The sequence below is a fragment of the Molothrus ater genome, chromosome 5 (assembly GCF_012460135.2).
Source record: "Molothrus ater isolate BHLD 08-10-18 breed brown headed cowbird chromosome 5, BPBGC_Mater_1.1, whole genome shotgun sequence".
Classification (NCBI taxonomy): Eukaryota; Metazoa; Chordata; class Aves; order Passeriformes; family Icteridae; genus Molothrus; species Molothrus ater.
This window is the reverse complement of record NC_050482.2, coordinates 42015399-42039814: the sequence shown is the minus strand read 5'-3', so window position 1 is coordinate 42039814 and position 24416 is coordinate 42015399.

The following is a 24416-nucleotide window of genomic DNA, read 5'->3' as shown; positions in this document are numbered from 1 at the left end:
CTGAAAGTTGCTGCTACTGAAGGCCATAGAAGCAGAGGGTATCATCAGTTAAAAAAACAAAGCGGATTTACAGAAAAGAGTTATTCTAATGGAAAATAAGAGATTAGGTGAGGGCACACTCACTAGTATCATAAATATAGTAGTTGCAGGTCCTGGGAAAGTAGATGGGAAGCAGACATAAGAAAGTTTTCAGGCTTGTATCCTTCCCTGAAATCTCCTGTTGCCATTGTCTGACACATAATACTGTGCTGGGTGAACAAGTTCCCTAACCTGGAGAGAACTTATTATGTTCTGATATAGGTGAATTTAGCTGGACTTTCTGGAATAATGATAAATACAGATGACTATTCATGAGAGAAAAGTGAAGTTCCATCATCTGTTTGAACGCATTTTAGGACATGACCTGGTTCATGTGTGAATGAATGCTCCAGAATATCTCCTCAGTGCTGAGAATAGGTCTTACCAGAATGCCTTCTTTATCTGTGGTCTACAAAAATCATGGTATCCTAGTTTTGGGTGATGAAAATCAACTTTATCTTGTATGCTTTCAGTATTGAAATGATAAGGCTGTAGAGAAATGGTAAGATTGTGTGAGGACAATAAAGAGGGTATAGAGGAGATACATCACTTAGAGAAAAGATATCTATAGATGGACAAATAAAGATGAAAAGATGACAATGACAAAACACATCTTAGTGATACTGGATAGAGACCATGTAGATACATTTGCAATTTCTGTGATATGTCAGTGAATTTTCTAAGTTTCTTCATCTGTTTTATAGTTTTCATTTCCTGTAATTATTCACACTTGCACATCATAATTGGTAAAAATAATACTTCCCTTTTCTGTTGCCATTGTGAAAGGATATCTCTCTGATTCAAGTAATCTAAAAAAAAGTTAATTCTAATGTTTTAACTGTACAGCAAGTATTTTTCAGATCACTTTGAGAGTAATGCTATCTTTTCAGCACTATAATAATGATGCAATAAAAAACAGTTTAATTGTCATGGGTGAGGCAATGCAGTGTCTTTATATATCTAAACTATAGCAAAATCTTCACACAAATATTTGTATTTTGTACATTTATGGCCATCCCTCTCTGGCTGAGCATATCTTACTTATTTCATCCATACATGGAAATTACTGCCTGACAGCTGTATAAACACTGAAAATCAGGTTGGCTAATTGACTAACCTCTTCCTGTGTTTATGTTAATAGGTTTACTCACTTATGGTCTCCTAATGTGGGCTGGAAAAGACTGACACTGTGTTTTTAAGAGGTCTTAAATGCCGTTAGTTCTTCTAGAAAAATCCTAGATAAAATTGCAAGACCATGTGCCAGAGATTCAGAGGGCAGTTCACTCTGTGCTATTTTATTCCTACTTTATAATGATTCAGTGTAATGGTGAGAGGTAGTTTGGATAGAATAATTTGAACAAAAGAATCCATTTCTGTACATAAAAAAATTTTGTTAGCTTAAGTGAGACATGTCAAAATCTGCAGTTTTACAGAGAAAAACTTATAATACAGCAATGGAGTTGCACAGCATTTCTGTATCCTGACAAAAAGATGAACAAGTGATTCCTATCTGCTATCTATAATGAGTTCAGTGAACTTTCTCTGTAGCTGATAATGAGATCCAGCTGATAAGAGTTGTTAGTCAAAATGTTGGTGACTGAGCTACATGAGGTCCTTGAGGAGAGCAGGATCAGCGCTCTTTCTCTCTTGTGAGGAGCAGGTTGCACAGTCAGAACTCTGTGCCTGCTGGGAGGTGGTTACTGACTCCTGGGGAAGGATCTGGCTTCTGGAGGTGGGCCCCATGAGGCACCAGTACAGGATCAAAACACAGATATGTGTTTGGATTTAGACTGTAAATTTACCTTGCTTTTTCTGTTCCTAAGTGTGATAAAACTGTTTTGTAGTCCCATAGAAAAATCTACTTTCTTTTTTTGCCTCTCCAAGTCTCTAGAGAGGAGCTGTGCTGCCTGTTACCAGCCTTGAAGACTTTGTTCAGGATCTGCACAGGCCACTGGAGATCATGTGGAGATATTGCTTGCTGCTGGATATATCTAGGCAAAAAAAACCCCAAAAACTAAACAACAACAACAAAAAAAAAAAACAAAACCAAAAAACCCCAAACAAACCAAATTAAAGCTGGCATTTGTGAATTAGTGCTGTAATTACACGGCTAGATCATAATCAAAATGCCAGTGTCTTTGGCATCCAGAATGTGCCATCAAATAAAGTGTAGGACAAAACTTAGTGCCAAGGATTCTGTGAGGAGCAAGTAAAGCATCCTTGTATGGTGCACCTTGGGAACACTGGGACTTTGCTCTGTAGAATGAAGGCTTAGCCAGAATGCTTGCCTGTTTTTCTTCATATGGGCCTTGGACAAAAATGAGTAAAAGGAAAAACAATTTCACAGATGAATCTACCCAACTGATCAGGGAGAAAGCCTTAAGGAAGACAACTGAGGAAGCTTATTGGAAAGCTGCATGTGAAATTTCAATAGATTAAACAAATCATAAAACCTCCAGAGAGACGTTCACTGTTCATATAAAATTCTTGGTTTTTGAAATGATGAAATATTTTTAAATATCTTTTTTAGGAAATTAATGTAAATGAAAAATATCTCCTTACCTTTGTACCTATTGCGTGTATTATGTTGCATGTCTTGGAATGAAAGAGAGAAAACAGTTTTTTCAGGTGATCTCCTGATCTCCTTGTGGTGTCTGAGCACAGCTTTGATGTAATTGGGAAATCTGCCCCTGCATAGTCCCCTCCAGATGGAGGCAAGGAAAAAGAGATAAAGAGATGGTGTTGTGACTAAACAACACTCATGCTGCTGTGGAAAACTGCTCAGACAAGGTGGGTGCAGGCAATTGGTTCATGTAGCTCAGGGAAGAAAGGAGTGACAACAGCTATTTCAAAGAAAGCTGATTTTAGGTCAGCACAAGGAGGACTGGAGTGTGGACTTTGGTTGAGATCAGCTGGCTGTACGTGATGAGAGGATCAGCTGGTTTTGTAATTGATTATTTTATTTATTTCTCAAGCTAATGAGGAATGTGAGTGTTTTCCTGAGCTAGCCTGACTAGCATGGAGGAAGGGTGCAAGTTGCTCAGTAGAGTGCAAAAATTCAGGCAACAAAATGAACTTGGATAGAAACAGGCTTGGGCTGGATTCAATATAAATATTCCCTCCTGGTGACTGGGGATACCCAGTGCCATCATAACAAACATATAAGGACCAGTAATAGGAATCATATTTGCGTTGTGTTCCTGCTATATGTTGAATTACTATGTTCTGCTTGTATTGTGATTTCACTGCTCTGTCATACCCCTCTGCTAAATCAAAATCCAGTGTAGCATGAAATATCTTCAAATAAGTAAGTTTAGCATTAAACATTAAACCCTTCTCATGTGAAATGTCTAAGAAAAGCTGCTCAGAGAGTAATGAATTCTGACAGGGAATACAGGATATAAAGGGATTTTATTTTCAGAGTCTATTTTTCAGCTCCTATAGACACATATCAGACAGAAGTAGGGAAGGGAGGGGGAGTCAGGGAACTTGCCAGTGTGTTATGTCCAGCTGTTATTTCTTAATGTGACTTCATGTTGAATTTAATCATACACAAAAAGCATTTTTTATTCAAGCAAGAGAATAGTTCTCTGAAAATAAATCTGGTTTCTGATAATTGAGGATCAGCTACTTTATATATAAACATGCTTAGTTTGCCACTAGGTGCCCTCACAACCATAGGAATGTTAATTGTACAAAACTGATACAATAAAAAATGTTTTGAAGAAAGTGTAGGCTGTTAGAAGTCTCTGACAAGTATTATTTTGCTATACCCTCTATCATAGATCTGATAATATAATAAAATTGTTGGGTTTTACATGTCATATAACTTTAAAGCGTTTTTTAAATGCAGTTAAGCTAAGTGTTCCTTCCCTACTGCCCATTCTACATCTTGAAATAATCCATTATCACCATATTTCTATTTTTTTCCAAATAAAAATGAAGTAGTGTCTGTAAATGGTTTGCAAATAATTTTGTATGTCAGCCAAAGATTTCCATGGGATCAATTACTAAAAATAATTACTCTTCTAAAATGGAAATTTCTATCTGTTTATTCATTCCAGGTCATATGTGTAAATTTTGGCAGGGACAGTATAGCTGAAGACCAGTACTATGAAAGTTTTGGCTTCTATGCAGTTATCTGTACTTGTGGTGGGTTAGAAGGGTTCAAGTCACTACTGACTGGGTGTTTAGATCTCTCAGTAAAATTTCACATTGACTCAATAGAAATGCTCATTACATTTTATATTTTGATGAGTAGTGGACTATGTTAAAGTGAAGCAGAAAAAGGTTTTGGATGAGCAAAAATTATTTGTATTTGTCTCTGTGTTTAGCTGGGTATATATACATATATAAAAATCAATATTTTGCCATTATGTTTTCTTAATACAGGAGGGAATAATAAAACTTCACAGGACCATGAGATGAGAGATTTCAGGAAAAGAATAGAAACAATTTATTTTGGGCAAACATCACTTGTAGACTTCAGCTGTGAAGGCTAGAAATCATAGTAACTGCAAAATAAACATTTCTATTTCCAGAGACAGAGAATAGACTGTTATTCCAGGTAGCCCATCAATCAAGAGCACTGCTTAAGAAAACAGCTACATGACTATTCTTTGTGTTTGAAAATGTGAATGCTTGCTGCACTTGGATTTGTATACCTTAGATTTTCACTTCATGGTAGTTTAAAAAAAAAAAACCTCTCACTTGGTGCTCTATACAAGCACTGTATGCCTGCTAGGCAGTTAATTTGATGAGAGGGCACCTGGAATAATACATCTGTAATGCTTTCTTGTGTTATTAGTGTATTTCTTTCCAGAATGCCATGGCTCTTGACACTCTCAAAATTGTACTTTGATCTTTGATTCTCCTTGTCTGCAATCTCACTAGGCACACTAAGCAGCTCCCTCCTTCCATCATCTTGAGATTGCACTGTAGCCAAGTCTGTTTGGCCCCTCTGAGGTGAGGCAATTGGATCAAGTGATACAATTTTGTTGAAACCTCTCAGTTCAGTTTGCTGTTCAACTCCTCCATTGCTTCTACTTTGGATTTTTTTTTTTTAGTAAAAAATTAAAATTATTAACCTAGTTCCAAGGACAGAAATTGGGAATGCCCTACCCTGGGAAGTGTGTAAGGCTGGGTTCATGGAGCTATGAACAACATGGTCTAGTGGAAGGTATCCCTGCTCATGGCACAGGGCTTGGAACTAGATGATCTTTAAGGTTTCTTCCAGCTCAGTCCATTCTACAATTCTATGACATTGGGTGCTCTTTTCCTCCTTCAAGAAACATTTCAGTAGAGTTTTCCCTGACCATCCAATGTTGCTTCTTCTTTTGCAAGCTCTGGAAAATTGGAAGAAACTTAAAAAAAAAAAAGATTTGAAATTATAGTTATTTGGTTAAGAATTTGTTGTTCAGAATATGAATTTAAAGTTCATAAAAGTTAAAACTAATATAATTTTCCCAAGTATGTTTGTGCATTTTTTAGATATGTTATATTCATTAAATAAGGGGGAGATGAGGGGGAAAGTAGCTTCTTTTGTGTAATTACTGTGACAGTCAGAAAGATTACAGATTACCATACAGAAAATTATTCCTCTTTCAGGTGTTTCAGAGATACAGATTTATGTCAATAGTGGCAAATAATGATGGGCATAACACTTTAAAGTTTCAGTGGTAAAAGCCCCACTTTAATGTTACAGCCTATTTTTATCCAGTTTTCCAAGTTATCACGTTTAATTCTAATTGGTTAGTAATTTTCTTGGCACTCAATGCATTGGTTAGAAGGTGTGTGTGTGTGTGTACGTGCTGAGGCTCTCTCTTTACATGCTTCCAGGGATGGGGCATCCACAACTTCTTCAGGAAACCTATTCCACAAACCTCACAGCAGAGAACTTCTTCCCAATAACTAATCTAAACCTGTGCTCTTTCAGTTTGAAGGCATTCACTACATAGTTTTGTAAATAGTCTCCATCTTCCTTGTAGGGTCCCCTCAGGTACTGGAAGGTCACAATTAGGTCACCCTGAAGCTGTCACTTTGCCAGGCTGAGCAAGCCAAATTTTCTTAGCCTTTCCTCATTAGGAGGGTTGCTCTACTCCTTGGTATATCTCTCTGGCAGTGTGAAGCAGTCCGTACTGTGCTGTCAAACTTTTGGTGCATATGATAACTAGTATAAAGGCATCTCGGGGAAACATTTTCTAATTTTTTATAAAGGCAGTCTAGCCAATCTGAGCCAAAATTACCAAATAACAGACCACCAACTGAAGAGATGAAGAACTAAGTTCTGATACTTGTAAAGGAAGAAAGAAAGCAGAAAGGGACCAAGACATCTGTACAAATTCCCTTAAATAGGACCTCAAACTTTTACTTTTCTTAGGCAGCTTATGTACAGGAAACACTTAGTGATTGTTGAAATGAGAAAGGCAGACAGAAAGGTCCACCACATATTCCCTAGCAAACACATTCACAAGAAGGAACTGAAAAGTTTTGAAAAGGCCAACATACCGACACTGCCTGCTGGCTTCCCCTATGAGGGGACAAGATTTTGAGAGTCATTATGCTTTATTCTATGTACTACTGTCCTACCAAAGCTGGAAGGAGAGAGGAAAATACAGGCCAAAGAGAAAGATGAGGAGAGAGAAGGAACATCTCTGTCCAATGAAGGATAAAGAGAACTTCTTGCAGGGAAGAGCAAGAATGGACAAAAGGCCAAGGTGACAATTTGATATAGATACTGAGACATAGCTAGTAACAAAAAGAAATACCAGTGCTAGGTATGTTTCTAGAAGACACTAGGTGGTAAATTTCTGAAGAATATGAGCACAGGCAAACAGGAGCACTGTGCTGGAAAGTTCAGAATGATTTTTCCATGTAAATACTTGGGAGTTTGAATTCCAAATATTTCTGCTCACATGCAGAAAGAAGGGTCAATGAAAACCTTGCAGGTGTGTCATTGCTGTACAGCACTAATCATTGTAGTTTTTACAGAAATTACATTTTTTGATGCTGCATTTTAGTTCATAGTCCTTGAATGATACATCTGGCATTCCACTTTCCTATGGAATATTCCATGGGAATATATTTTGGAAATATATGGAAATGGTTACATTTTATTTCTAGTAGTGCTGAACTGCTACACTGTATTAGTTATTTCTGGATAGCAAACAGCTATCACACTTTACATACCTGTGTGGGCAAGCTTTCACTCACACACACATATATATGTATATTTCTATTAAAATAAATGCATGGGGACTTTTGGTTTTTGTTCAGCTTATTCCTCATTTCTTGACAGCATTTGTGTGTTTTCATACTACCTTGGTTTGAGTTCAACAATACATTATCAGTGTCCATTACAGAAGTAATATTTCTGTTAGATTTGTTATTCAGCAAAAATAAAAATCCCATGCGTAACAGTAAGCTAAAGTATAATCTATCCCTTATAACACTGAAACGAGTGCTGAGCAAGTTACTTAAAACTCTACATGAATAAAGTATTGGAACAGGCCCTAAGGGAAAGCTAAGGTTTATTGGTTATATGTATAATAGTGATACATTTCCTGACTCACAGCATTCAAAAGAATAGATTCTATGATGAGTGTTTCTAAAGTGCTGGATTAGTTGGAGCTAAGCAAGAATTGGTATATTTTTATGACCCTTACTATTTCTTATGGGAACAAATCCTGCCTTGGAGTTAATTATTAATCTATGCTCAGGGTAAGCATCAAACCTGTAAGTGAAAAGCAAAGTGAATGAAGACTTAAACTCCATGTCCTTAGTTTTTTTCAACTCTAACTATGATCAAATAGTAACCTGAAATTTTAATTTAAAAATATTATGAAATTGCTTTTCGAATTGTTCTTTGGTGGCAAAGATCACCACAGCACTAGACATAGTGGAAACTAAGGAAATATAATTTATTTAAAATTTTGCTATTGGGTTTTACAGAATGAATTCTTTCCTTCAAAAGGATTGACTATTAAGTTGCTGACCAAAGCCTCCTCTTTAACATAAAGCTTCCATTACTCTGGACTTTGAATTTATGCATGTCACACCTGTAAATGTCTCTACCTTTATAATTTATTCTTTAAATCTTGTTATATAAAGATATCTCTCTCATACCTTTTTTCCCCTACTGTAAGAAAAAATAATAAAAAGACAAGATATTTTCATATGAAGTGTGATTTCATATGAAGTGTGATTTCATTAACAAAAACTTTTTATGCATAAGCTTATTCTGTTTCAGCATCTGGCTAGTCAAAGTTAATGGAAAAATTTTACTGAGCACAGAAGTGGAAAGGAAATCTTCAGAATATGTTCAAAGTCCACAAATTGTTTCTAAAAATCTAATCTTTAAGGTTTGTTCTAAAAATACAAGTTTATAATGAATGAATTAAAGAGGTAAGAAATGTTTGCTGCTTTAAGCAGTGGCAGAACTTATTTTGTAGTCATATTACACCGCCGATGAAATAAAACTCATAATATCACTTTTTATCTGACAAACTGTATTAACTTGAAATTTCAAGTCATAGTCATAGACTATTCTGAGTTGGAAGGGATCCATCAAGTCCAGAGTCCAACTCCTTCCTGGCCTGCGCAGGACACTCCAGAAATCACACCATGTGCCTGAGATTGTTGCCAAATGTTTCTTGAAATCTCTCAGGCTTGGTGCTATGACGACTTCCCAGGGGAGCCTGTTCCAGTGCCCAACCACCCTCTGGATAAAAAAAAAAAAAAAATTAATGAAATTTATTGATATAAAATTTTTATGATATAAATTTTTTTTTTAAGTATCCATGCCATGTCCCTCATATCTTCCCCTCCAAGTTCTGTCCTCCTCCTTGATTTTTTCCCCTGCTTTTTCAACATCTGTGAAGTCAGTTTTGGCCTGTTTTTGTCCTTTGCCACTGCAGCTCATTTCCTCATAAACCATTTTCTGAAGGCACTAAATCTCCCAATTTCCTGTTTTTTTTTGGTTTTTTTCAATTGCATTTCATTTGATCCTATCTCCTTTCCACAGTGTCTGCAAGCCTTTCTTTCCTTTTTCGCACCATCCCATTTCCCTTCCTGAAAGGAAAATGAAATCTTGCAGCTTCAATGGGGATCAATTGGACAGGCTTTGGTGCATATCCCTGCACTTGATGGCATGCTGTACCTTTTGATGGCTTTGACTTTGGGGAAGATTTTTTTCTTTTTTTTTCTTTTGGTATCCATGCCATGTCCCTCATATCTTCCCCTCCAAGTTGTGTCTTCCTCCTTGATTTTTTTCCCCTGCTTTTGCAACAACTTGAGTTTAGTTTTGGCCTGTTTTGGCCCTTTGAACTGCACCTGATCTAATCTCGGTCCATTTTCTTCTAGTCACTAAATTTCCCAATTTTCTTTTTTTTTCCCCTTCAATTGCATTTCCTTTGATGGTATCTCCATTCCAGAGTGTTGGTAAGTCCTTTTTTTTCTGTTTTGGTATTCAGCGGGGATCAATTTTGACAAGCTTTTGTGCATGTCCCTGCACTTGATGGCATATGGCATGCCTTTTGATGGGTTTGACTTTGGAGAAAACTTTTTTCTTTTTTTTCTTAATTATTCATGCCATGTCCCTGATTTCTTCCCCTTCAAGTTGTGTCTTCCTCCTTGATTTTTTCCCCTGCTTTTGCAAGATCTGTGAGGTTAGTTTTGGCCGATTTTTGTCCTTTGCACTGAACCTAATGTAATCCCGGTCCATTTTCTTCTAGTCACTAAATTTCCCAATTTTCTATTGTTTTTTCCATTCAATTGCATTTCCTTTGATGGTATCTCCATTCCAGTGTGTTTGTAAGTCCTTCTTTTCTGTTTCGGCCTTCCGCAGGGATCAATTTTGGCAAGCTTTGGTGCATGTCCCTGCACTTGATGGCATTTGGCATCCAACTCCTTCCTGGTCTGCGCAGGACACCCCAACAATCACACCATGTTCCTGAGAGTTTTGCCAAATGTTTCTTTAACTCTGTCAGGCTTTGTGCTATGACCACCTCCCTGTGGAGCCTATTCCAATCCCCAACCATCTTTTGGGGGAAAAAAAAAATTAATGATATTTAACATTATACAAGATAAACTGTCCCTTACTTAGCTTCATATTAATCTAGCAATTATTATCCTCTCTTATAAGTTAAATTTTCATTCAAACATGAATGATTTTGTTAGAATCACCACAGGTATAAATGAAAACTGAGATTACAATATGAGAAACTCAATTAGGAGACAATTTAAAATTAACACTTTACAAGCAAGATATGTTTTGTATTTTCTTTTCATTTATGTGCAAAGTAAGAGAAGGACTGTTATTAAATGATGATTCCAAAATGTGATATTATCTCTTTCTCAGCGAGAAATGCCAGAATCAAAGAAAACTCACATATTTTGACATAAAAAAAGATACTAAATTACGTGCATCCCACTGTTTCATCTATTTTGACTGCATGTAGTATACTAATTCTCTTTTGTTTACAGATGAAAATAATTAGCATTTATATTAAACCTTCCAATCCCCAATGTTAGCAGTCAGCTTGTAAATAACCCTTTATTTTCCATGTTCCCACCAGCCCAAAATTTTTTTATAGATCAATGAGACACAATATTTAGGTATCACCTCAAAAAATCATAAGTATTATTCCTCTTATTACAGATGAGATATCAGACCTTTTACAAGTACTGCACAGCAGCACCACAAACTCCCTTTAATGTTTTCTGAAACTATGATAGAAAGAAGTCCAAAATGTGTTTTTGACTTCACTACCCTGACAATTACTCTGGACCACTAAGGTAGGGCCATTCTGATCATTTCAAACCAGTACAGGTTGAAAAACACACTGTACAAAGAAAGTCCAAGAGAAGCAAGCCGAAGTAGTCACAGTATCTCCCAACTGCTATGGAAAACAAGCCAGCTTCCAGGTTTAGCATGGAATAACAAAATTTTGCTCCAGATTCAACTCCCCTTCCTCTCCTCCTGCAACATGTTTTCTTCAAGATGCTTCCAATAATACCTCCACACACATTATGCAAATATTACAATATTAGCAAAAAAACACAGTATGAAGAACCATCAGTAAGATTTCTTGAACAGTCACTGAAAGAATCAACCCTACACTGTGATATGTTACATGGGTCTTCAGTGTCAGCTTTATTCTATGAGAAATAACAAATAGATTCTTCCTTCTGACCTGAGCACTTAAAGGGCTGTTCTGCAGCATAGCCCAGATGAACCCTCTGTTTGGAATAACATGATAATTCAGTTGTAAGAGCAGAGTAGGTGTACTCTCATTTATGAATTCCACCTCACTTATGCATCAAAAAAATTTCATATTCTGGAAATATGTTTGCTATTGAGGGACAGGCAAAGAGTGAATTGATAAACATCACTACAACTGGTGGTTTAAGTTAGTTCCATAATGAATACAAAGTCAACGCTGCAAGATGTTTGGTGGTTAAGATTTATCAAAGGTAAAGGAAAGTGTAATGTAATCTGTCTCTTTTTTTTTTGTGGTCTAGAGCATGGATTCTAATAAAAATCTGTTATAAATGTATCTGTCAATGGATTGCAACACTGAACTATAAAAAAATTCTTTAATTTTCCCCAGATTAAATTCTATTTTATGTCTCAGTCTGAGAGTTTAACATCTGCTGCTTCTTATTCTCCTTCCTTCTTATATAATCTTTCTATTTGCATGTTCTTGAGCCTTTTGTTGAAGGTCCTCCAGCACTCATCAGTCCTTTTATTGAGCTGATCCAAACTGTCAGGATAGGAAGAAATTGGCCATCATCAGGTTCCTTTTTGATCACTTCAGTAAACTCTTTCAGTGCAGGGTCATATTCCCCCAAAATAAGAAAAGGAGTCATGATCAGAAAAGACAGAGCAAGGGGAAAATTTTTGATGTATCAATAAACTCTCAGATTAAAAAATGGGATGTAATTTTATCCTGAATCTTTTCTTCAAAGTTGTTTTGCACTCTGTAAAACAATTATATCTCTATCTGTCTAAAGAAATAGAATGAATATTGCTAGTGCTTAGGGTACTTACTGGTCCTCAGTTTCTACATTCTTTCTGATTTTTCCATGGGAACTTTCTTGTCTTGTCATTCATTCTCCTCTTTCCAATACTGTCAAAGTGCCCACATACTCCCTCTTTTGATATACCTCATGTCCATTCCTCTGTCTGGTTGACTCCTAGACCCTGCATCACTGATGAACCAGAGCCTCACAGTAGCCACACAGCAGCTTCCAAGCACAGCCCTGCTTAAGCACAGTTTTCCAGATGACAGCAGCCACACTAAGGTGGAAAGTTTTAACACATTGCATTGTCTCAAGCTTTGTTTAAGCATTAACAGCAGCCTTCCAATAAAATGCCAATAGACAGAGTGATCCCTGAGCAAAGACTGCTCCTAGGTTAGCAGCTATAACCACTAATGTCACAAGCCTCTTGGAAAACTCAAAGACATACAATGTCTGCTACAGGATAACTTAGAGTGACTCACAATTAGTAAAGTACTGATGATCTGAGACAATGATGGAATAATAAAGTACTCGTGCAGCAGTTTTGCCTCAGCAACTCATGGTGACACACCTCTAGCTGAGGTAAGAAAGATAAGTAGAACTGAATACTGTTCTTTAAAAAAAAATCATCATTATTAAATTGTTTTCTATAACATTCAGGAAAATTGAAGAGAACAATACCAAATACAGACTCAAAATTTTATTTTACCATGTTACTTTTTTTTCTCTTCTTCAGTGATATGGCACTGACTAAGAAAGTACTCTCAGAGCAGCATTACTACCTTAGGCAGTTTAACCAGGATTAATTTTCAAGCAAGCTCCTGAGTAAGGACTCAAAATGAGCCAAGAACTTAAAGAAAAAAAAATCTGAAGCTAGAAAAATGTTAAGTATGAAGAACAACCTCCCTATTGCTTAATATGAAATGCTGAAAGTTTCCAAGAAAGGAAAAAACACTGATGTCTGGCTTCAGATATGTGCATCATTTAAAGAAAAAAAAAGTATTAAATAATTTTTTTTAAAGTATTAAATAAATTTTAATAATAAATAATAATAAGTAATTTAATAAATAATAATAAATAATTTTAAATAAATAAAGTATTAAATAAATAAAACAGTTTGTGTTCTGTATAGTATAAGAAAGTGTCATCATTATTAGCCACAAGAAGGAGCCAGGAAATTTACACCAGAATTTTTGTTTGTAACAATTTTAGAGCTCTTTTAGAAAGCCAGCCAGAGGGTATCACTTAAATGGAACCATCTGTCAGCAACTAAAATAAAGAGAGAGAAACTGCACTACTTAGTGCAAAATAACCCCAAAAACAACAACCTGAAATTTGAAATAGTATTCAGCTTCAGGTAAAAGAAAAGGTTGTGTTAACAGAAGAAGAGTGTAAAAAAAGGTAAACTGTAAATGTAAAATGTGAATGTTAGGGCAGATAACTTTGGTAATTGAAAACAAATTAAAACAATCTAGTCTAGTTTTACCAGAAGTTATGCAAATTTATCTAAGCAAATAAGCACACTTGTTGAAATACCTTTGGTGTCCTCATTTTGCTGCCTTCTGTATTTTAATGTCTGGTTCTCCCCTCTGCTTCCAAGATATGACATATTGCTTTGAAACACAGCAATTTGTTAAAAACTTAATATTTCATTGAACTCTTCTGTGAAAGCACATGTCCTTAAAAAAATGTTATTTTGATGCCAAGATGATTTTCTGCCTTTTCATTTATGTATCTTCAGTATTCTTAGCATGCATACTTGTAATTCCTTAAGTCTGATAACTTAGCATAGTCCTAGTATTCTGTTAGGCCAGGAGACCAAACATCCTAAAGACCTCGTAGAAGGAGGCCAGAAAACTCTATGCTATCTTGGGAAACCCAGGTAGTCTAGAACAAATCCTGTAAACTAGAGACTTGGCCCATCCAGGGAGGAATTCCACAGATGGGGGAATATCACACCATTCATCCAGGCCTCCTGTTGGGGCATCCTGGTTAGATATACTAATTGGTAAGGTCTATAAATTGTATACAAGGTCTATCGTGGGGGTTCATTGTGACTCGTTCCACCTTGGTGAAATGGTGCATCCTTATTGAAATACTGAGATAAAAATCCCTTATCCCTTAACTGTGTCTGGCTCTCAATTTTTAAGACCAGGAAAAGACATCAATTGCAACTATTTATATACCTCCTGTAAGTTGTCTCCATATTTATATACCCAGTCTTATAAAAGGTGTTGTAGGATTCTGTGGGGGACTGTATCAACATTCTCAGATGTTATTCAGTAGAAATTAGTTTAAGGGTTAACATTTTAGATAGAGTCATTGTGGTACCTACAATGCTTAGGAGGCATTTCCTGTCCTTTCATGCAGGATAGGTTACAGAGAATGCCTGTATAAACAAAGCCTGGAGGACCCCAAAGACCTAGAGGGCTACCAGATACGCTATAAGAGAAAAGAGGGCTCAGAGAATATCTTGATCACCGTAACTTGGATAGTACTAAAAAGCTACTGGAATATGTTTTTACTGCCTGATGCTTTCTATCTTTCAGGATTTCAGTTATCCTTTCAGAAAGAATATCAGTTTCGGTTGACATGTTGCAGATAAATCCATACCACATCTTTTAATAATCTCATTAAGTTTAGCGTCATATGGATTATTCATTACTTAATTCAAAATTATCTTGAAAAATCACTGACACAGGCAATTAGGAGTAAAGGGTTAATGTTCTTGGAATAATGATTAGTGTACTTAGAAAAAAATGTACTACTTAAGTAGCTCTGTTGGAGACATGGAGATACTGGACAGATTCCAGGAAATGACCACAAAAATGATTAAGACACCAAAGCATCTCTCCTATGAGTAAAGTTTATCTGGGACTGTTCAAGGCTTTGGGAAATCCTATCAGTGCATAAAAGAATGGAGGGAAGATGAACTGAAGACTGTCAGGTGTTGCCTAGTGACAGAACAAGGCACAATGGACACAAACTGAAGCAAAATGCCCTGGTTTCATCTGAGTTAATTTTCTTAGTAGCTGTGACAGTGCTATGCTTTGAATTTAGGATGAGAATAATCTTGATATCGCACTAATGCTTTAGTTACTGCTAAGCTGTGCTTACACTGTGTCAAAGACTTTTCAGCTTCTCACCCGCCCCACCAGCCAGTAGACTAGGGAGCAGAGGAAGATGCTGGGAGGAGACACAGCTGTTACAGCTGAACCCAACTGACCAAAAGGATATTCCATACCATATGGCATCACACTCCTTATATAAACCAGGGTAAAGTTGCTCATAGGGCTGCTACTCAGGGACTGGCTGGGCACCAGCCCGTGAGCAATTACATTGTGCATCATTTGTTTTTAATATTCTAATTATTTTATCATTATTATTATAATTTTTTTTCTGTCCTAATAAACTGTATTTATCTAATTCATTAATTTTACTTTTTTTTCCTTCCAACTCTCTTCCCTATCTGACTGTGTGGGGGAATGAATGAGCAGATGTGTGGTGTTCTAACTGCCTGCCAGGTTAAATCACAACACAAAGAGGTTCTGCCTGAACATCAGGAAACCCTTTTTTTCACTGTGAAGGTGACTGAGCATTGGCACAGGTTGCGCAGAGAGAGTATGAGCTCTTCTTGTTTCAAAAACCATCCAGACACAGATCTGGGCAACTACTTCTGGGTGACCCTGCCAAGCAGACAAAGTTGGAACAGATGACCTTCTTAGTCCCTTCTAAACTCACACATTCTGTAATTCTGTCTTTCTGTTTTATAATCAACTAAACATATATTGAACCTTGTTTATCATACTTAACTAGCTCTTATTGTAACCAAAACATTAGTTCACCAAAGCATAAATTGCTTATTTCAACATAAAATACACCACTACTCTTGTATATCCTAATTCCCCCAGTCCTCCAGCATTTCAATTCACAATTTACTCTTCTGCTGTTAGTTATTTATTTTCATTTATATGCAAAGCTCATGCAGGATTTCTATCAATAGTAAAACTTCTCCAAAGTATTCTTGAAAACTCTTACACAAAATACAGTCCTTCAGCACAAAAGCTTCAGAAGAAAGGATTGGTTCCTCTACAGCATTTGCCGTTAGCAATTAAATTACAATAAACAGCCCTAAATGGAAACTAAAATTTCTAATTTGAACTGAAATTATATGAATGGGTAAGTTTATTACAACATGACATTTGAACTATTTCAGTTTGGGAAACTGAAGTGTCTCTGCATTTGGAGGATTTGGTTGTGATCACAGGAGAATATTGACTTGTACAGAATAAAAAACTAGTAGATTGACTTTCAGATGGGCACAGTCTTTATTCACACTGGCCATCACTAAAATTTCTCCTTATTTTCCTCCTCTTTCATCACTTGCTAGTCAATGAAATACCAAAAACTATCTGTGACCTGATGCTGAAGCACAGGCGCACTGGTAGGAAATATTTATTTGTCCAGAAGAAAAATGAGTAATGTCATTCTTGGAATTACGAGAACTAGGAATCACAGATTAGTTGAGGTTGCAAGGGACCTCTGTGGGTTATCTGCTCTATCTTCACTCCTCAAGCAGGGACACCTAGAGACAGTTCCTTAGGTCTGAGTCCATATGATTTTTAAGTATTTTCAAGGAGGGAGTCTTCACAACCTCTTTTGGTAACCTTTTCAGGTGCTTAGTCACCCTCAAGAAGATGAGGGTGAACAATTTTCTTAAACTCTAATTTTTACAGAATGAATATTTCCTGGATATTTTTGGTACTTCAAATTACTTCGAAGAACTGTTACCATTTTTCGTCACTCACAAATTTTCTGTGCTTATTGTCTTTTCACCCTTTCCTGCTAATAGCCAACACAGTTATTCACTGTCTAACCTCCCTCTCAAAAGCTTCACCTATCCCACACCCTGACAATTCTAAGAGAAGTTTAATTGGATTTCCAAATCTTAAAGGCACTATTTTGAACTAAGACTCTATTATGTTTCTGACAGAAGCAAGCATGGCAATTTCAGATGGAAAAGGGCTGTAGGTGATATAAACAAAATGTTCAAAATAATTTGTAAAACCTACAGATTTTATATTGCTGTGGATTAATCATTCATACGGTCTAAAAAGCAGTGAGATTGTCAGAACAGCAATGCTTAGAACTACAAAGTCTTGCTCTTTTTGTGTTTCTTTTTTTTTTTTTTTTTAAGAAATAATCAGCCTGGGAACATATCAGAGGAATTCACTGTTAAAAGAAGGGAGAGACTTACCAAATAATTGACAGCTGGTTACAAAACTGAGATTGGCACATGGTTGATGGTTTTGGGTTTCTTTTTTTTTTTTTTTTTTTTTTTTTTTTTTTTTTTTGTTTGTTTGGTTTTTTGTTTTGTTTTGTTGTGAGTTTTGGTTTTGGTGTTTGGTTGGGTTTTTTTTTGAAAGATATTTTGTTTTTATTATTGAGCCCAGATTTCTAGTCCATTTAGTGATTTCTCTGTACAACACAGAAAATTGTCTTTTTATTTCTCTCTCTTTTTTTTTTTTTTTGACAGAAATATAGCAGCCCTGACTGTTGACAAAGATGATTTCTCAGGCAGTCAAGATTGCATTTGTGGCTGCTCCAGTCATGAAAGCAACTAGTTTCCATTATATTTAGAATAAAAGAAAACCCAAAATAACAAGTATCAAAGATTAGCATTTTAAATTCTGGCCACTAAATCAATTGAACATGATTTGCATTTCAAATCCTCACCAGTTGTTATGAAAGACACCATGGTGTTTTTGTGTTTGGCTTTTTAGTTTGTTTTGGCAAGAAAGAAATAGATCTACTCCTTTGGTTGAATTCCAGTTTAGCAATTAATTACATTCGGTGCACTTAAATGATCTTAGAAATTTCATGGGGAAAAGCCCCTCCTCCCTTCTTTCCTAAATGTAACATATTGCTGCTTCCTACTGTTCAAATACCAAACTCATTATATCCCAATTCCATGTCTGAGTAAACAGAATGAGTTTTCTAAATGGAACTGTTTCACAGGAAGTGCTTAGGGATTTTTCTGAAAGACAATGTTCTAGACATGCAGCATGAAATCGTTATCACTAGAAAATAAAAAAGGTTTACTTTCAAAAACATCTTGTTAAATATGTTCAGACTGTCTACTAAAATGTGTCTTATTTATTAAAAGACGAATAAAGCTTAAAGTATGCTAAAATGTAAAATAAATTCTGAATTCTGACTTTCTGACTTTCTTATTTTCTCTGTAATATGTCAGGTTAACAAAGATGAAGGTGAACATAAACTTACCTAATTGCTCTGGTTCCAGGAAGTGTTTTGTTTTGAGGGTTTTTTTTGTAATTTATCAGAAAGAAGTCTTTGATTGTCAGTAACCTGAGTATAAAAAAGTCTGGTGAAGGAGATTGAAGCCAACACCAAAACAGATCAATGATATAGTTATATTTTCCTCTCTAAGAGTTCTTTTGCCTCTTCAAGAATCTTGCTTCTGTAGTCTGTTCTGTGTTCCATACTGAGATGAGCCATCTTCTAGATGTAAAAGATGAAACATCAAAGGTACAACGTATTCCCAATACAGAACAACAGATGAAACCTTTCTCATCAACGAGAGGAACATGTTTCAAGGCTACAGAACTGGTTATGCCTTATTTGGAGTTACGGTTCTGGTCTCCACAGTACAACAGAGACATGGACATAATGAGATAATCCAACAAAGGACCATGAATGTGATTCAAAGACTAGGGCGTCTCTCCATAAGGGGCTTAAAGAGCGGGTACAGCTCAGTGTGGAGAAGGGAACGCTCAGGGATCTCTTCAGTGCTTGCCAATACCTGGAGGGAGGGTGTACAGAGGACACAGACAGGTTTTTTTCAGTGTGTCCATTGTCAGGGGATGATGCAAGGGGCATGAAATGAAACACTGGAAAGTCTCTCTAAAAATCAGGAAAAGTGGTTTTACACTAGCACAGCTTGCCCAGAGCAGTTGTGGAGCCTCCTTCCAGGGAGATATTCAAAAGCAATCTAGACACTCCTCTGAACAATCAGCTCTGGGTGACCTTGCTTGTGGCATCCATTCCTGCTCAGGTGAATTCCAATCTCAGTCATTCTGTGATTATTTTGAAGTTTTCACCATAAATAATATATTCTGACAAATCTGAAATACAACATATGAATTAATACAATGGAAATTATCTTGCCAATTTTTCTGAACACTTTATTACTTGTGATAAAAAGTATAAACTAATTCCCTGCAATTTTACTATTTTTCTGTTGTGTAGTATTCACATTACCACTTAACTACACTAAAACACTTATGAATGTCCTTAGTCAATTAAAGACAAAAGAACTCTTCTCATACAACATTTCTTTTGACTCTAAATTCCTTTGGACTCTGCTCTTTCATCCTTTTCTTTCTCTTTCTGTTAGGCTGTTATCGTTCACACTTTTTTCACTGCAAAATTGCTTCAAGTTATTTTATTCCTTTATGTTCTCAAGTACTTTTCAGAAAGAGAGAAAAAAATGAATTAGGTGTTTGCTCATCTAAAGTAAAATGTTTTATTCTTAGAAAGTGGAATCCCAGCTCTTTTAGATAGTCCTAAATGTTTTTTAGACATGAACTTTAATTGTTTCTTGGTCCTTGTTCACCTGAATAATGCACATAAAATAAATGGAAGAGTATAATTATAATATCCAGTTTACTTCATTTCTTTTTCTATGTGACATAGTGAAACAGTTCACTATATATATATATACAGATATAGATATTTGTATCATCCACAGGATTTTTTTATCTTCATTTCTTAGCTGAATACTTCCATATACACACATTTTACCTAAGAACACCTCGCTATTCAGTTTTCTTATCTCTATTATACATTTGCAAAGCAATCATATGACAGTTTCTCATCCAATGTAATCAAACTAAAAATATAGATGCTCTGCTTAGCATTCTCTGTTCATATACATTCTTCTTGTTCGACTGGTGTTTCCATTCTTCCTACCTATTTTCCACACTATTTCCCCAGGGTTCTGCTCAACTGATTTTTTTATCACACACATTTTGCTTGGTCTCTGTTTTCTTACCAAGATAGAAGTCAAACAATCCATTCCTGTGCTGAGCAGAGGATGTAACGCAGAACAGAGTCCACAAAGGAAGGTCCTGATGGGTGAGTTCCTACTGCTGCCTGAACTAATAGAGAAGAAGAATGTGTTCAGACAAGCAGAGAAGATAAAATGCAGCAGACTTGTTCAAGGATGAAGTAGCACCAAATGAGTGCGTCAACTGAAACAGAACAGAATTGAAGCTGCTGGAAATGAAACAGTGGATGGCAAAGGAACAGAAGCTGATGAGATTTGAAGACATTATTTCCCCAACAGAATCAAGAGGGCTTTCTTTTAGGGTCCCTTCTATGAGCCACAGTGACCATTTAAAATGAACTACTAAAAACTCATTTCTTCATTTTCAGTACATAAAGCAGAGTTGCTATATCTTCAAAAAGATGAAGTAGACTGTGCAATCTGACTGCTGCACATTTTGCTAAATATTATCACCATAGTATTTTGTGAAACATTACCAGGATCATTTTAAAACACTTGCTAAAATTTGTCTAATTAAAATAAAGAATGAGTATCTTAGCCAGTTTGGGCAACCAATTAAAATTTGCAGTATCATTAATGTGCTGCACCTTAAAAAGTACTAAATAGAGACAATGAGATGAAATTTTCAGCTACTGAACCTTTCAGTGATTTTGTCCTCACCTTGTTTCTGAAAGCATGTGCAAGCTCTGTCCCTAGTGTTAGGTGGCTGAATGCCAAACCAAAAGGGTCCTTAGTCATTTCTGTACGGTGCTGCACCGCAGCAGCACCAATTCACTGCCACCTTAGTACAGTGGCATAGTTTTCCTTTGGAATTGGTTGAGAGCTGGCTCACATCCACAAAAAGGAAAATCTTAACGACAGCACCCATATGGGCTAATGCAAATCAAAACTAGTAGACTCCCTTGTAAAGTAGCTAAAGTATCCATGAATAAGCTGTATTTTTTTTTCACATACAGAGATACCAACTGCAACCATTAAATACATTTGACATAACAAATCAATGTAATTTGTGCCAAGTAATGATAAGGGAAATATGAACAAAGGAAGTGGCACTAGCTAAGACAACTCAGCAGCAAGAAATACAGAAGTACAGTAAAACTGTGGACAAATGACAAGAATAAATGTATCCTGATTGCACAATAGTTGTACTTGCTAAGATTACTGTATTCTAATTATTATAGACTAATATTAATATGTATCTACGTGACTCCCTATTAAATCTAAACTTTCAACCTCTGGATATGAAACTCCAAAAAAATAATAGTCTTCAAAAGTGAAATAAATTTTCTCCTTAGGAAATTTATTGCCAATTTGTTTTCTTGGAACATCAAATGACAGAAAATTCAGGTCTAATTTTTTTCTGCCATTTCCATAGTCATTGTACTGCCTACGTGATTTTTCTTATGCACCACTGGCATAGTACTATTATAATTTTCTGCATTTTTCATTCAATATTTCCAGCAAATTTCTGTTAAACTTGACTTTTCTGAAACCTGCAGTTATTTCATACTTCCTGAGCATCCCTTCAACAGTTTATAAAAAAAAGGTGGGTCAACAGTTAAAAAATTATCCATGCTTCTGTTAAATTTTTGATTTGGAGGGAAAACCTAAGTACACATGTGATCTATCTTTAGCTTGAAATTTACTTTAGTGTGGCTGGTAGTTCAGCAAATACAGAGACAACTGGAGGTTGTGTTGCCCAGCTACTGAGTTTTTTCACTTGACAGAGGGATTAACTATCCAAATATTTTCTAGTGTGGTGGAAACTGTTTTATACTTCAGCTATATCATTTAAGTTTTGGGAAAGAGAAAGCGAAAAAAACCCAACCACTTCTGAATTTTGCCAAATATCTGTCCACTTTTAAAAATTCTGCATAAATACTTATATTTCATATCACGTATGGTCACCAGTTTTAAATTATATGTTACATTCAAACACCGCATACTGCCATTACGAGCTGAAATTCTTCATGTTGATCTAACACATGACCTCCAGAAGCTCAGCAACTGAAAAAAGATGTGTTGTTGTGTTCACTTACAACCCCGTTGGAAATTGCACAGATACAATTCTTATTGTTAATGTTTTCTTCTTCATGATAGAAGCATTGTTTATGCTAGTCACCTGATAATGCCAGTTTTCTAGAATACACTATTTTGAAAATGAGTGGAGAGATTGAAGCAGGACATGCTTCAATTCATGCAGCAGTAGCAGAGAAGGCCACTGCTCCAAGAAAAAAAAAACCTGAAATATTACAGCAAATTATCCTCTGAAAAATTAATGGACTCCTCTCAAGAAAATACAAGGAAGAAGTTATTTATAAATTTAAACTGCTTAAGTTGCCAAATATTTGAAAGGAGATGAAATTATTCTATGTGGTCTTCTACAAAATTGGTCAATGAAGTAGGTTTTTACTATGTTCCACCTAAAAAAGAGTGAGTTTTGATGTCTACATATTACCAGTTCAGTCACAATGTGAGTGCAAATAGGATCAGTCTAAAAAAGGCATTCAGCCCCAGAACAATATAAAACACTTCCTCACAGTCAAAATTTACTTACAAGACCTTTATTTTTCTCACAGTCTGATTTCCTTGGATCAAAGACCAACAGTTTTGAGTGTTTTCAAAATGTGTAGTTTGTAGAAATAATACTATAAATAAAAGTATTTTTCTCTTGCTATGTTGAACAGTAATTGCACAAGAATGGCTTTGGCATGCCAGTCAATATGTCTCAAGAAGGCAATAAAGAACTGCACAGTATCCCAAAAATGGTCTATGGAATTCTTTATACTAGGAATGACACTTATTATGTTTCCAAAAATTCCAAGGCTTTAATAAATTTTAGAGCAATGAATGCAATCTTCCTTTTTATTTCTTATCAAATTAACAATTAACATCCAACTGAAGAACCTAGCTATAAAAATCAAAACAAGACTTAATTTTGTCTTTTCAGCAACCTGATTTATTCATTATTACATTTTGCTATATTTTCTGCTGGGATAAAGATTTCATACACATATGCTTTCAGTATGTGTCAAAGGGTTCAAAAGTAAATCAGATATCAGGCAGATTTCATGAAGATATTAATTTGTGCATTTTAAAAGAGTAACTCACACAAATATTTGGATATCAGCTTTATTTTGTACTGGACTCAGAAAGTTCTTGGACATATCCACAGTCATGGATGTAGACACTATTCAAAGGTTTGCATAATTAAAAGCCATGAGTAAGAAAAAAACTTTTAACTGCATTGATTCAAGCATGCTTTAAATCATCATGGTTTTGTATCTGTGGGAGCAGAAAAAGAGGTATTAACATCTCCCCATTTTTTTTTCCTGCAGTGCCCACAAATGAATTTGATTTTTACCTGGAATTTGCACACAGGCTTATGAATATAGCAGGCTTTTCAATGCTTTTTTGGGGACTCACAGTAGGAAATGTGTCTGTACTCCTCATATGTAATTTGGACTGTCTCCTTTTTATAGAAAGAGATCTTATCCTAATTTTATTCTTTTGATCTATGCCATACCAAAGTAATACAGTTAGTGTCAGTATTTTTAAGAAGTGGAAAATGTAACAGTGCACAGCCAAAGTGCATAATTTAGAAAACAATATGGACAAAATAGCTTGCCAATATGTTAGCAAATATTTGGATGTTATACTTTAATATCTCTACCATAAATGTGTCAGCTCAAACTAAAAGTGCATTGCATACTGCTTCATTGCAAGGACAATGAAAATGAATCCATCTTAATTTTCATTGTCCAAATGTGCAATTAAACCCTGCTGATGTGGTAAATATAAAGCTGTTTTGTTGCTTCAATGTGAATTGGTTATTACAAGGAAGCCTCCCAGTCTGAGTTTAAATGGGAAATCAAATTGATTAGCATATAATTAGAGATAAACAGGCTCATATAATAATCTAACCTCATGCAGGCATTGTCTGTTCAGTTAATTAGGGCTCAAACTGAGCTTTCCATTTATAAACATAAATTGGACTTAGTTGAAAATTGCTCTGTCTCCTGGCTTTCAGTGATATGATTCAACATATTTGATAGTCTGTCATTGTGTAATGACATTTAGAACTCTGAATACCAATGTGCACCGCACCAAAGGCTGCTGAACTTCACACTTGCAATTCAAGTTTAAGCTTCACATCTGCTGTTTAAGAAGAACCTTGATGGCTTAATGGATAAGACACTGATCTTCCCCAGTCTACCTTGTAAGCCAT